Genomic DNA, 13335 nt, shown 5'->3' on the forward strand with positions numbered 1-13335 from the left:
TCCAACCCTCTTCCTGGAGATCTACCGTCCTGTGGGTTTACAGTCCAACCCTGAGCAGAGAACTGGAAGGAAAGGCGGCCAAAGGAGGAGTTGGCTTTGGGGATGACCAGTGAAATATACCTGCTGGAGCGCGTGCTACAGGTCGGTGCTGCTATGGTGACCAGTGAGCTGAGATAAGGTGGGGCTTTACATAGCAAAGACTTATAGATGACCTGGAGCCAGTGGGTTTGGCGACGAATATGAAGTGAGGGCCAGCCAACGAGAGCATACAGGTCGCAGTGGTGGGTAGTATATAGGGCTCTGGTGACAAAACGGATGGCACTGTGAGAGACTACATCCAATTAGCTGAGTTGAGTGTTGGAGGCTATTTTTGTAAATGACATCACCGAAGTCGAGGATTGGTAGGATAGTCAGTTTTACGAGGGTATGTTTGGCAACATGAATGAAGGATGCGTTGTTGCGAAATAGGAAGCCAATTTTAGATTTAATTTTGGATTGGAGATGTTTAATGTGAGTCTGGAAGGAGAGTTTACAGTCTAACCAGACACCTAGGTATTTGTAGTTGTCCACATATTCTAAGTATAGTAATGCTAGACGGGCAGGTGTGGGCAGCGATTGGTTGAAGAGCATGCATTTAGTTTTACTTGCATTTAAGAGCAGTTGGAGGCCATGGAAGGAGTGTTGTATGGCATTGAAGCTCATCTGGAGGTTAGTTAACACAGTGTCCAAAGAAGGGCCAGAAGTATACAGAATGGTGTCGTCTGCGTAGAGGTGGATCAGAGAATCACCAGCAGCAAGAGCGACATCATTGATGTATACAGAGAAAAGAGTCGGCCCGAGAATTGAACCCTGTGGCACCCCCATAGAGACTGCCAGAGGTCCGGACAACAGGCCCTTGGATTTGACACACTGAACTCTATCTGAGAAGTAGTTGGTAAACCAGGCGAGGCAGTCATTTGAGAAACTAAGGCTGTTGAATCTGCCGATAAGAATGCTGTGATTGACAGAGTCGAAAGCCTTAGCCTGGTCGATGAAGACAGCTGCACAGTATTGTCTTTTATCGATGGTGGTTATGATATCGTTTTGGACTTTGAGCATGGCTGAGGTGCACCCATGACCAGCTTGTAAACCAGATTGCATAACGAAGATGGTACGGTGGGATTCGAAATGGTCGGTGATCTGTTTGTTTACTTGGATTTGGAAGACTTTAGAAAAGCAGGGTAGGATAGATATACCTGTATGTCTGTAACAGTTTGGGTCTAGAGTGTTTCCCCCTTTGAAGAGGAGGATGACCGCGGCAGCTTTCCAAACTTTAGGGATCTCAGATGACACGAAAGAGAGGTTGAACAGGCTAGTAATAGGGGTTGCAACAATTGAGGCAGATAATTTTAGAAAGAGAGGGTCCAGATTGTCTAGCCCAGCAGAATTGTAGGGACCAGATTTTGCAGCTCTTTCAGAACATCAACTATCTGGATTTGGGTGAAGGAGAAATGGGCGAGGCTTGGGCAAGTTGCTGTGGCGGGCACAGAGCTGTTGACTGGGGTAGGGGTAGCCAGGTGGAAAGCATGGCCAGCTGTAGAAAAATTCTTATTGAAATTCTGGTGACAGTGTTTCCTAGCCTCAGTGCAGTGTGTAGCTGGGAGCATGTGCTCTTATTCTCCATGGACTTTACAGTGTCCCAGAACTTTTTGGAGTTTGTGCTACAGGATGCAAATTTCTGTTTGAAAAAGTTAGCCTTTGCTTTCCTAACTGCCTGTGTATTTGGTTCCTAACTTCCCTGAAAAATGTCATATCGCGGGGGATATTTGATGCTAATGCAGTATGCCACAGGATGTTTTTGTGCTGGTCAAGGGCAGTCAAGTCTGGAGTGAACCAAGGGCTATATCTGTTCTTAGTTCTACATTTTTTGAATGGAGCATGCTTATTTAAGATGGTGAGGAAAGCACTTTTAAAGAATAACCAGGCATCCTCTACTGACGGAATGAGGTCAATATCCTTCCAGGATACCCGGGCCAGGTTGATTAGAAAGGCCTGCTCGCTGAAGTGTTTTAGGGAGCGTTTGACAGTGATGTGGGGTGCTCGTTTGACCGCGGACCCATTACGGACACAGGCAATGAGGCTGTGATCGCTGAGATCCTGGTTGAAGACATCAGAGGTGTATTTAGAGGACAGGTTGGTCAGGATGATATCTATGAGAGTGCCCTTGTTTACGGATTTAGGGTTGTACCTGGTAGGTTCCTTGATAATTTGTGTGAGATTGAGGGCATCTAGCTTAGATTGTAGGGTGGCTGGGGTGTTAAGCATATCCCAGTTTAGGTCACCTAACAGTAAAAACTCTGAAGATAAATGGGGGGCAATTAATTCACATATGGTTTCCAGGGCACAGATGGGGGCTGAGGGGGGTCTATAACAAGCGGCAACAGTGAGAGACTTATTTCTGGAAAGGTGGATTTTTAAAAGTAGAAGCTCGAACTGTTTGGGCACAGACCTGGATAACATGACAGAACTCTGCAGACTATCTCTGCAGTAGATTGCAACTCCAACCTCTTTGGCAGTTATATCTTGGCAGAAATGTTGTAGTTTGGGATGGACATTTCATAATTCATCATTCCTAAGCCAGGATTCAGACACGGCTAGGACATCAGGGTTGGCGGAGTGTGCTAAAGCAGTGAATAAAATAAATGTAGGGAGGAGAAGGCTCCTGATGTTAACATGCATGAAACCAAGGCTTTTTTTATTTTACCTTTATTTAACCAGGAAAGTCAGTTAAGAACAAATTCTTATTTTCAATGACGGCCTAGGAACAGTGGGTTAACTGCCTGTTCAGGGGCAGAACGACAGATTTGTACCTTGTCAGCTCGGGGGTTTGAACTTGCAACCTTCCGGTTACTAGTCCAACGCTCTAACCACTAGGCTACCCTACGGTTACAGAAGTGAACAAATGATAGCGCCTGGGAATAGGAGTGGAACTGGGGGCTGCAGAGCCTGGGTTAACCTCTACATCACCAGAGGAACAGGAGGAGTAGGATAAGGGTACGGCTAAAGGCTATAAGAACTGGTCGTCTCGTGCGTTGGGGACAAAGAATAAAAGGAGCAGATTTCTGGGTGTGGTAGAATAGATTCAGGGCATAATGTACAGACAATGGTATGGTAGGATGTGAGTACAGTGGATGTAAACCTAGGCATTGAGTGATGATAAGAGAGGTTTCGTCTCTGGAGGCACAAGTTAAACCAGATGAGGTCTCCGTATTTGTGTGGGGTGGGCCAAAAGAGCTATCTACGGCATGTTGAATGGGACTGAGGGCTCTACAGTGAAATAAAACAATAAGAACTAGCCAAGACAGCAGTAGACAAGGCATATTTACATTGGAGAGAGGCATAAACCAATCATAGGTGTTGATCAGGAGAGCTAAGACAACAACGGGTAAATGGCGATGAATGGGCAGAGCGGGTCAGTTAGGTACAAACGGGACCTGAGTTCGGTATCGTGTTATTGAAACAGTCCAGGGGGCATCAGCTGTGTAGCCGAGTGATCATAAGGTCAAAAGAGCAGCAATAGGTGAGTCAGGGTGCCGTTCAGTAGTCACTATTACGCTAGGAGAGCAGGGGACACAGCGTTCAGAAAAGTTAGCAGGCCGGGGCTAGTTGATGATTCTTCGGCGACATCGTAACAGAATAGCCTGTTGAGACCACATCGGGCGATCACGTCGGCAGTCCAGTCGTGATGGATCGGCGGGTCTCCGTGTCGACAATTAAAGGTCCAGGCCAATTGGCAAAGGAGGTATTGTAGCCCTAGAATAGCTGGTATATGGGCCTAGCTTGAGGCTAGCTCAAGGCTAGCTGGTGCTTGCTTCGGAACAGAGGCCTTAGCTAATGATCCGGTGTAATGATCCAGAGTGGCAGGAATCCGGTGATGTGGTAGAGAGAAGCAGTCCAATATGCTCTGGGTTGATATCGGGCTGTGCAGACTGGCAGGTGTTGTCTGGGCTAAGGCTGGCTGGTGACCGAGAAAAAGGTGAAGACCGCTAGCCGTGGCTAACAAAGACTAGTAGCTAGTTAGCTGGGATAAGACACGGTATACACAAACGTCCTACTGCTACGCCATCTTGGATCAAGGGGAGAATGAGCGATAGAGAGTGAAAGACAACAGGATGTTAGCATTGCCTGACTGCAGGGCCGGCTCCAGGTATAAGCGCCATAAGCGGTCACTTAGGGCCCACAGCCGCCAGGGGTAATCATGGACGAATTACCGACCGGGCATAAAGGGCACTTGTCCAGGGGCCCTGACATCCAGGGGGGCCCCATTGCTTTTGTTACCCACTCTCACTCAGATATAATTTTAACATGGCAAAATAAGTAATGGCAAAATTGATTGAATTTCAGGAAATTAGCTTTAAAATTGCACAACTTTCTCCATGGCACAACGCTCCATGGCAAAATGAGTAGAATTGCATGAAATATGTTATAAAATGGCTAAATGTTCTCTCTATCCCATGCCAAAATGTGTAGACTTACAAAAAAGTGCTTTAAAACTGCAACATTGTCCCATTTGGGGGGCTTAGGGCCAGACTGAGCTTGTGTTGCAAGAGCACATGAAACTCTGAGGTGTTGTTAACCCCCCACCAGCCCACCAACCCCTCAAACCTCCCTATCCTTCCCTCAGGCCTCTGTTCTTCAAATGTCACAGCAGGGTGTGTGTGTGTGTTTGTGTGTTTTCCATCTGCAAATGGCCTGTTGCCATTGTTTAAATCTCCCCTAGAGACTGAGAGTTTGAGGCTGGTTGTAGTTCTGTCTCATTGCTCTGCTACTCTCAATGCCATACCAAAAATCACAGGTCAAGGGCATTGACCTCAAGGTAGCCTTCCATGCCATATCCAGAATCCTAGACACAGAGGCTGTTGAAAGAGACTAATCCCAGGTAAAACAAGACCAAGGTCAGTTAAGAGCTCTGCAAAGCTCAGGGGCATTAGACAGACAACCTCAATCTCCATAAACTCAAGTGTTTGATAGATTTTTCTCTGCGAACGGCAAGGTTGGACGCACTTCTACAACGGTCTGTCGGAGCCTATCATTGGTTTTATTAAATGCACTATATCTTCAAGATTTTAATCATACAGGCCAAAGTATCTCCTCTTCAGAAAACCTATAACAAGTACAGGAGTAGTTGAAGGGGAAAAAAAGGACCTGAGTCTTTTAATCCTCATTCACCCCTCCCCTCCCCCTCCCCTTAAATTGAAATCAAAGCTCTCCTCTCTGACTTTAAATCAAAGTGATTTTCTTCCGGCTTCTCTGGTGGAGACAGGTTAGGTAGAATGAGGAATTAAGGTATTTTCTCTTTCCTCCATCTCTGGTGGAGACAGGTTAGGTAGAATGAGGTATTAAGGAGCCAGACCAGAGCACTGAAGTCCCTTCAAATGGTCTGACCACCACAATAGTTCCAGACATATTTATCTCGTTACTGGTTCAGCCCAGGTTACAGAGGCAGGGGTGTATCGAAACTTCTGACACCCTTTGGTGTTTAGCAGGAAATGGTGGATGTGAGGTAATTAGAGGTGTGTTACAATGCTTGTAGCCTAGTGAGACACTTATGGTGAGAAGGATGGTTTTAGAACAGAGAACGGGTGGTGGCGACAGAAGGTTTGAAAACAGAGAAGATACACTGTAGTAAATTGCTGATAAAGTGCTACTGTGTATTCCCTTGGATCCTCATGATCTACAATGGGTTACCTAGTGATCTCCAATGGCATGGCTGTCTAAGTTCTTATTTTATACTCATATCCTTTTCAGAGTTTTGGAGTAGGTGGCTCATTTAGTTTATTTATCGTATGTTATATGGTGAACATATTCTTTGAGGTGAAGGAGTATTTGGGGGATATTTCAATTAATTAAATATTTATATTTTTCCTACCCTCTCTCTCTCTCTCTCTCTCCCAGACTAAGTACTTGATCACAGCTGTGAGAAACCTTGATAAAAAGCTCACACTTCCACACATATGAGGCCCAACACACACACACACACACGTGCCCTCGCGTCAAGGCTGCTTATGGAAAACCACTGCTGTCATCCATCAAGGCCATTTGTGGAGTCCTGGGATTTAACCAGCGACACCAGAGACAAAGATAAAGGAAGATTATAGAAGCAGCACAACAAAAGAACCAGCAGACAAACTGAGTAACAGAGGACTGAATAAGATCAGGAAATGGCTGTTGATCCACAACCCTGAGGAGATTTGAACAGAAACCAAAATGTGTTCTGATTCTCTCTCGCTCCCCCTCTCTTCTCTCTCCCTCTCTCTCTCTCTCTCTCTCCTTCCCTGATTTGATTTTAGCTTTGTAAAGGTGGTATAATCTAGCGTTCTATACAACCCGACCAGTTTTCTCCAGTTCAATAGGCCTGTGAATGAGCTGATGTTGGTCATGACGCTTTGAACTTGCCGCCCTAGGCACCTGGTTTTTCTGGTGCTCTCTCGCTCTCTGTATCTCTCTCTCTGTATCTCTCTCTGTATCTCTCTCTCTGTATCTCTCTCTCTGTCTATCTCTCTCTGTATCTCTCTCTCTGTATCTCTCTCTCTGTATCTCTCTCTCTCTCTTTCACTCTCTCTCTCTTTCTCTCTCTCTGTATCTCTCTGTGTATCTCTCTCTCTGTATCTCTCTCTGTATCTCTCTCTGTATCTCTCTCTCTGTATCTCTCTCTGTATCTCTCTCTGTATCTCTCTCTGTATCTCTCTCTCTCTCTTTCACTCTCTCTCTCTCTCTCTCTCTCTGTATCTCTCTCTCTCTGTATCTTGCTCTCTGTATCTCTCTCTCTGTATCTCTCTCTGTATCTCTCTCTCTGTATCTCTCTCTCTGTATCTCTCTCTCTCTCTTTCACTCTCTCTCTCTTTCTCTCTCTCTGTATCTCTCTCTGTATCTCGCTCTCTGTATCTCTCTCTCTGTATCTCTCTCTCTCTGTATCTCTCTCTGTATCTCTCTCTCTGTATCTCTCTCTCTGTATCTCTCTCTCTCTCTTTCACTCTCTCTCTCTTTCTCTCTCTCTGTATCTCTCTCTGTATCTCTCTCTTTTACTCTCTCGCTCTTTCTCTCTCCCTGTATCTCTCTCTTTCACTCTCGCTCTTTCACTCTCTCTCTCTTTCTCTCTCTCTGTATCTCTCTCTCTGTATCTCTCTCTCTGTATCTCTCTCTCTCTCTTTTACTCTCTCGCTCTTTCTCTCTCTCTGTATCTCTCTCTCTGTATCTCTCTCTGTATCTCTCTCTTTCACTCTCACTCTTTCTCTCTCTCGCTCTTTCTCTCTCTCGCTCTTTCTTTCACTCTCTCTCTTTATCTCAATCTGTATCTCTCTCTTTCACTCTCTCTCTCTTTCTCTCTCTCTGTATCTCTCTCTCTCTGTATCTCTCTCTCTGTATCTCTCTCTCTGTATCTCTCTCTCGCTCTTTCACTCTCTCTCTCTGTATCTCTCTCTGTATCTCTCTCTGTATCTCTCTCTTTCACTCTCGCTCTCTCTCTGTATCTCTCTCTCTGTATCTCTCTCTGTATCTCTCTCTTTCACTCTCGCTCTTTCTCTCTCTCGCTCTTTCTTTCACTCTCTCTCTCTTTCTCTCTCTCTGTATCTCTCTCTTTCACTCTCTCTCTCTTTCTCTCTCTGTATCTCTCTCTGTATCTCTCTCTCTGTATCTCTCTCTCTGTATCTCTCTCTCGCTCTTTCACTCTCTCTCTCTTTCTCTCTCTCTGTATCTCTCTCTGTATCTCTCTCTCTGTATCTCTCTCTCTCTCTGTATCTCTCTCTTTCACTCTCGCTCTTTCTCTCTCTCGCTCTTTCTTTCTCTCTCTCCATCCTGTGTGGTGTTGAGTAGACTGGAAGGATCCAGCCCTCTGTAGCAGGTATTGTGAGGGGGCGAGGGAGTGTGGTATAAAAGCAGGGAGTGTGTTAATAGTTTGTCAGAGGATCAGTGTTGAATATGGACAAGCTGATGAGATTTTATCCCTCTGGACTAAATTTTCCCCCTCCCTCTCTTTCTTCCGCTCTCCCTCTCTCCATATCTCCCTTTCGCCCTTCCTCTCTGAGGTGAAGTCATTAGTAAGAGTACCTATGAAAAGGAAACTGGGAGCGATAGATATGTGGGATTATTTGCTGAATATGTTGGTTTCATATGTTAGATGGATTTCATTATAGTTATTAGTGGTGAATGTTCATAGTATCTGATCTTTGGCTATTGACAACGCTCACGGCTGGTTAAAGATATCCAACCCATGACATTGTAGGAAGTGTATATATGTGAAACAGATATTCTGTAAAGACTAAAAACATGAAACAACCTCACCTTTGAAGTGTTCTGTAACATTACTTAAATTGCACACAGGGAGGGTTCAATGAAGCCTAAATATCATCATCTTATATATACATCTAAAACAGCAGTTACTATCACAGAATGATAAAGCAAAAGGCTTACACTGCAGTAAGCATCCTTATTAACATGCAAATGTTAAACAAATGATCTTATGAGATGCAGTGCTAATGTTGTTTTGTTTGAGGTGCTGTTGTCTGGCTTGTCCCCCCTCCCCCCTCTCTCATTCTCTCTCTCTCCACAGACATACCATATTTCTTTCAGGCAGTCCCATGAAGTGCTTAGATTGAATTACAGAGTTACGGCAGACCTCGCCGGCGCGCAATTTAAAGGGACCCTAAAAATTCCAATGTTATTGTTTAGCAGATAAAAACTGCAGGGGGACAGAATTTGCCGCGTCCTTCGAATAAATGTCACACAGTTGAAGAGTTGGATGCAGCTAGGGCCCATGCAGAGTCGATAATCAGGTTTGTTTTTAACTCGAGAGTTTCGTAGCAGTGCTTTTAAATCATTGTTTATCTTCTGTCTGCTGAATCAAAGAGAATATCAAACACAAAGCGGGACATTTTGTAATACGCCCGTCTATTATGCAATTTTGAAATAATTTATCTAATCCTGTCTTGGTTTTGTAATTATTTTAACCTTGTGGAATTTAGATGAAACATACTTCAAAGTCTCTCTCATTTTAAAGACCTAGTTCAAACAAGTAGGCCTACACTTTTAATTTAGTTTGGTTGACATTATAATAATATTAATATAAAATAGCAAAACATATTCATTCTGTACCCAAAAGCATGCAGGTTTTGGCAGGTATTTTAGCATGCAGGTTTTAGCAGGTGTTTTAGCATGCAAGTTTTAGCAGGTGTTTTAGGATGCAGGTTTTAGCAGGTGTTTTAGCATGCAGGTTGTAGCAGGTATTTTAGCATGCAGGTTTTAGCAGGTGTTTTAGCATGCAAGTTTTAGCAGGTGTTTTAGGATGCAGGTTTTAGCAGGTGTTTTAGCATGCAGGTTGTAGCAGGTATTTTAGCATGCAGGTTTTAGCAGGTGTTTTAGGATGCAGGTTTTAGCAGGTGTTTTAGCATGCAGGTTTTAGCAGGTATTTTAGGATGCAGGTTTTAGCAGGTGTTTTAGCATGCAGGTTTTAGCAGGTGTTTTAGCATGCAAGTTTTAGCAGGTGTTTTAGGATGCAGGTTTTAGCAGGTGTTTTAGCATGCAGGTTGTAGCAGGTATTTTAGCATGCAGGTTTTAGCAGGTGTTTTAGCATGCAGGTTTTAGCAGGTATTTTAGGATGCAGGTTTTAGCAGGTGTTTTAGCATGTGTTTTAGCATGCAGGTTTTAGCAGGTATTTTAGGATGCAGGTTTTAGCAGGTGTTTTAGGATGCAGGTTTTAGCAGGTGTTTTAGCATGTGTTTTAGCATGCAGGTTTTAGCAGGTATTTTAGGATGCAGGTTTTAGCAGGTGTTTTAGGATGCAGGTTTTAGCAGGTGTTTTAGGATGCAGGTTTTAGCAGGTGTTTTAGCATGCAGGTTTTAGCAGGTATTTTAGGATGCAGGTTTTAGCAGGTGTTTTAGGATGCAGGTTTTAGCAGGTGTTTTAGCATGCAGGTTGTAGCAGGTATTTTAGCATGCAGGTTTTAGCAGGTATTTTAGGATGCAGGTTTTAGCAGGTATTTTAGCATGTGTTTTAGCATGCAGGTTTTAGCAGGTATTTTAGGATGCAGGTTTTAGCAGGTGTTTTAGCATGTGTTTTAGCATGCAGGTTTTAGCAGGTATTTTATCATGCAGGTTTTAGCAGGTATTTTAGCATGCAGGTTTTAGCATGTGTTTTAGCATGTGTTTTAGCATTTTAGCAGGTTTTTATGTTTTAGCAGTTTTAGGATTTTTAGCATGCAGGTTTTTGCAGGTATTTTAGCATGCAGGTTTTAGCAGGTATTTTATCATGCAGGTTTTAGCATGTGTTTTAGCATGCAGGTTTTAGCAGGTATTTTAGGATGCAGGTTTTAGCAGGTGTTTTAGCATGTGTTTTAGCATGCAGGTTTTAGCAGGTATTTTATCATGCAGGTTTTAGCAGGTATTTTAGCATGCAGGTTTTAGCAGGTATTTTAGCATGCATGGTTTAGCAGGTGTTTTATCATGCAGGTTTTAGCAGGTATTTTAGCATGCATGTTTTAGCAGGTGTTTTATCATGCAGGTTTTAGCAGGTATTTTAGCATGCAGGTTTTAGCATGTGTTTTAGCATGCAGGTTTTAGCAGGTGTTTTATCATGCAGGTTTTAGCAGGTATTTTAGCATGCAGGTTTTAGCAGGTATTTTAGGATGCAGGTTTTAGCAGGTATTTTAGGATGCAGGTTTTAGCAGGTATTTTATCATGCAGGTTTTAGCATGTGTTTTAGCATGCAGGTTTTAGCAGGTGTTTTATCATGCAGGTTTTAGCAGGTATTTTAGCATGCAGGTTTTAGCAGGTATTTTAGGATGCAGGTTTTAGCAGGTATTTTAGGATGCAGGTTTTAGCAGGTGTTTTAGCATGCAGGATTTAGCAGCTGTTTTAGCATGCAGGTTTTAGCAGGTGTTTTAGCATGCAGGTTTTAGCAGGTGTTTTAGCATGCAGGTTTTAGCAGGTGTTTTAGCATGCAGGTTTTAGCAGGTGTTTTATCATGCAGGTTTTAGCAGGTATTTTAGCATGCAGGTTTTAGCAGGTATTTTAGGATGCAGGTTTTAGCAGGTATTTTAGGATGCAGGTTTTAGCAGGTATTTTATCATGCAGGTTTTAGCATGTGTTTTAGCATGCAGGTTTTAGCAGGTGTTTTATCATGCAGGTTTTAGCAGGTATTTTAGCATGCAGGTTTTAGCAGGTATTTTAGGATGCAGGTTTTAGCAGGTGTTTTAGGATGCAGGTTTTAGCAGGTGTTTTAGCATGCAGGTTTTAGCAGGTGTTTTAGCATGCAGGTTTTAGCAGGTGTTTTAGCATGCATGTTTTAGCAGGTGTTTTAGCATGCAGGTTTTAGCAGGTGTTTTAGCATGCAGGTTTTAACAGGTGTTTTAGCATGCAGGTTTTAACAGGTGTTTTAGCATGCAGGTTTTAACAGGTGTTTTAGCATGCAGGTTTTAACAGGTGTTTTAGCATGCAGGTTTTAACAGGTGTTTTAGCATGCAGGTTTTAACAGGTGTTTTAGCATGCAGGTTTTAGCAGGTGTTTTAGCATGCAGGTTTTAGCAGGTGTTTTAGCATGCAGGTTTTAGCAGGTTTTTAGCATGCAGGTTTTAGCATGTTTTAGCATGGTTTTAACAGGTGTTTTAGCATGCAGGTTTTAGCAGGTGTTTTAGCATGCAGGTTTTAACAGGTGTTTTAGCATGCAGGTTTTAGCAGGTATTTTAGGATGCAGGTTTTAGCAGGTGTTTTAGCATGCAGGTTTTAACAGGTGTTTTAGCATGCAGGTTTTAGCAGGTGTTTTAGGATGCAGGTTTTAGCAGGTGTTTTAGCATGCAGGTTTTATTTTAGGATGCAGGTTTTAGCAGGTGTTTTAGCATGCAGGTTTTTAGCATGGTGTTTTTAGGATGCAGGTTTTAGCAGGTGTTTTAGCATGCAGGTTTTAGCAGGTGTTTTAGCATGCAGGTTTTAGCAGGTGTTTTAGCATGCAGGTTTTAGCAGGTGTTTTAGGATGCAGGTTTTAGCAGGTGTTTTAGCATGCAGGTTTTAGCAGGTTTTAGTTTTAGCATGCAGGTTTTAGCAGGTGTTTTTAGGATGCATTTTAGCAGGTTTTAGCAGGTTTTTTAGCAGCATTTTAGCAGGTTTTAGGATGCAGGTTTTAGTGTTTTAGCATGCAGGTTTTAGCAGGTGTTTTAGCATGCAGGTTTTAGCAGGTGTTTTAGGATGCAGGTTTTAGCAGGTGTTTTAGCATGCAGGTTTTAGCAGGTGTTTTAGCATGCAGGTTTTAGCAGGTGTTTTAGCATGCAGGTTTTAGCAGGTATTTTAGGATGCAGGTTTTAGCAGGTGTTTTAGCATGTGTTTTAGCATGCAGGTTTTAGCAGGTATTTTAGCATGCAGGTTTTAGCAGGTGTTTTAGGATGCAGGTTTTAGCAGGTGTTTTAGCATGTGTTTTAGCATGCAGGTTTTAGCAGGTATTTTAGGATGCAGGTTTTAGCAGGTGTTTTAGGATGCAGGTTTTAGCAGGTGTTTTAGCATGCAGGTTTTAGCAGGTATTTTAGGATGCAGGTTTTAGCAGGTGTTTTAGGATGCAGGTTTTATGTTTTAGCATGCAGGTTTTAGCAGGTATTTTTAGCATGCAGGTTTTAGCAGGTGTTTTAGCATTTTATCATGCAGGTTTTAGCAGGTGTTTTAGCAGGTTTTATCATGCAGGTTTTAGCAGGTATTTTATCATGCAGGTTTTAGCAGGTGTTTTAGCAGGTGTTTTAGCATGCAGGTTTTAGCAGGTGTTTTAGGATGCAGGTTTTAGCAGGTGTTTTAGCATGCAGGTTTTAGCAGGTGTTTTAGCATGTGTTTTAGCATGCAGGTTTTAGCAGGTATTTTAGCATGCAGGTTTTAGCAGGTGTTTTAGCATGCAGGTTTTAGCAGGTGTTTTATCATGCAGGTTTTAGCAGGTGTTTTATCATGCAGGTTTTAGCAGGTGTTTTATCATGCAGGTTTTAGCAGGTGTTTTAGCAGGTGTTTTATCATGCAGGTTTTAGCAGGTATTTTATCATTTTAGCAGGTGTTTTATCATGCAGGTGTTTTAGCATGCAGGTTTTAGCAGGTGTTTTATCATGCATGGTTTTAGCAGGTGTTTTATCATGCAGGTTTTAGCAGGTATTTTATCATGCATGTTTTAGCAGGTGTTTTATCATGCAGGTTTTAGCAGGTATTTTATCATGCAGGTTTTAGCAGGTGTTTTAGCATGCAGGTTTTAGCAGGTGTTTTATCATGCAGGTTTTTAGCAGGTTTTAGTTTTTAGCAGGTGTTTTAGCAGGTATTTTTAGGATGCAGGTTTTAGCAGGTAT

Source organism: Oncorhynchus nerka, linkage group LG26 (assembly GCF_034236695.1).
Source record: "Oncorhynchus nerka isolate Pitt River linkage group LG26, Oner_Uvic_2.0, whole genome shotgun sequence".
Taxonomy (NCBI): Eukaryota; Metazoa; Chordata; class Actinopteri; order Salmoniformes; family Salmonidae; genus Oncorhynchus; species Oncorhynchus nerka.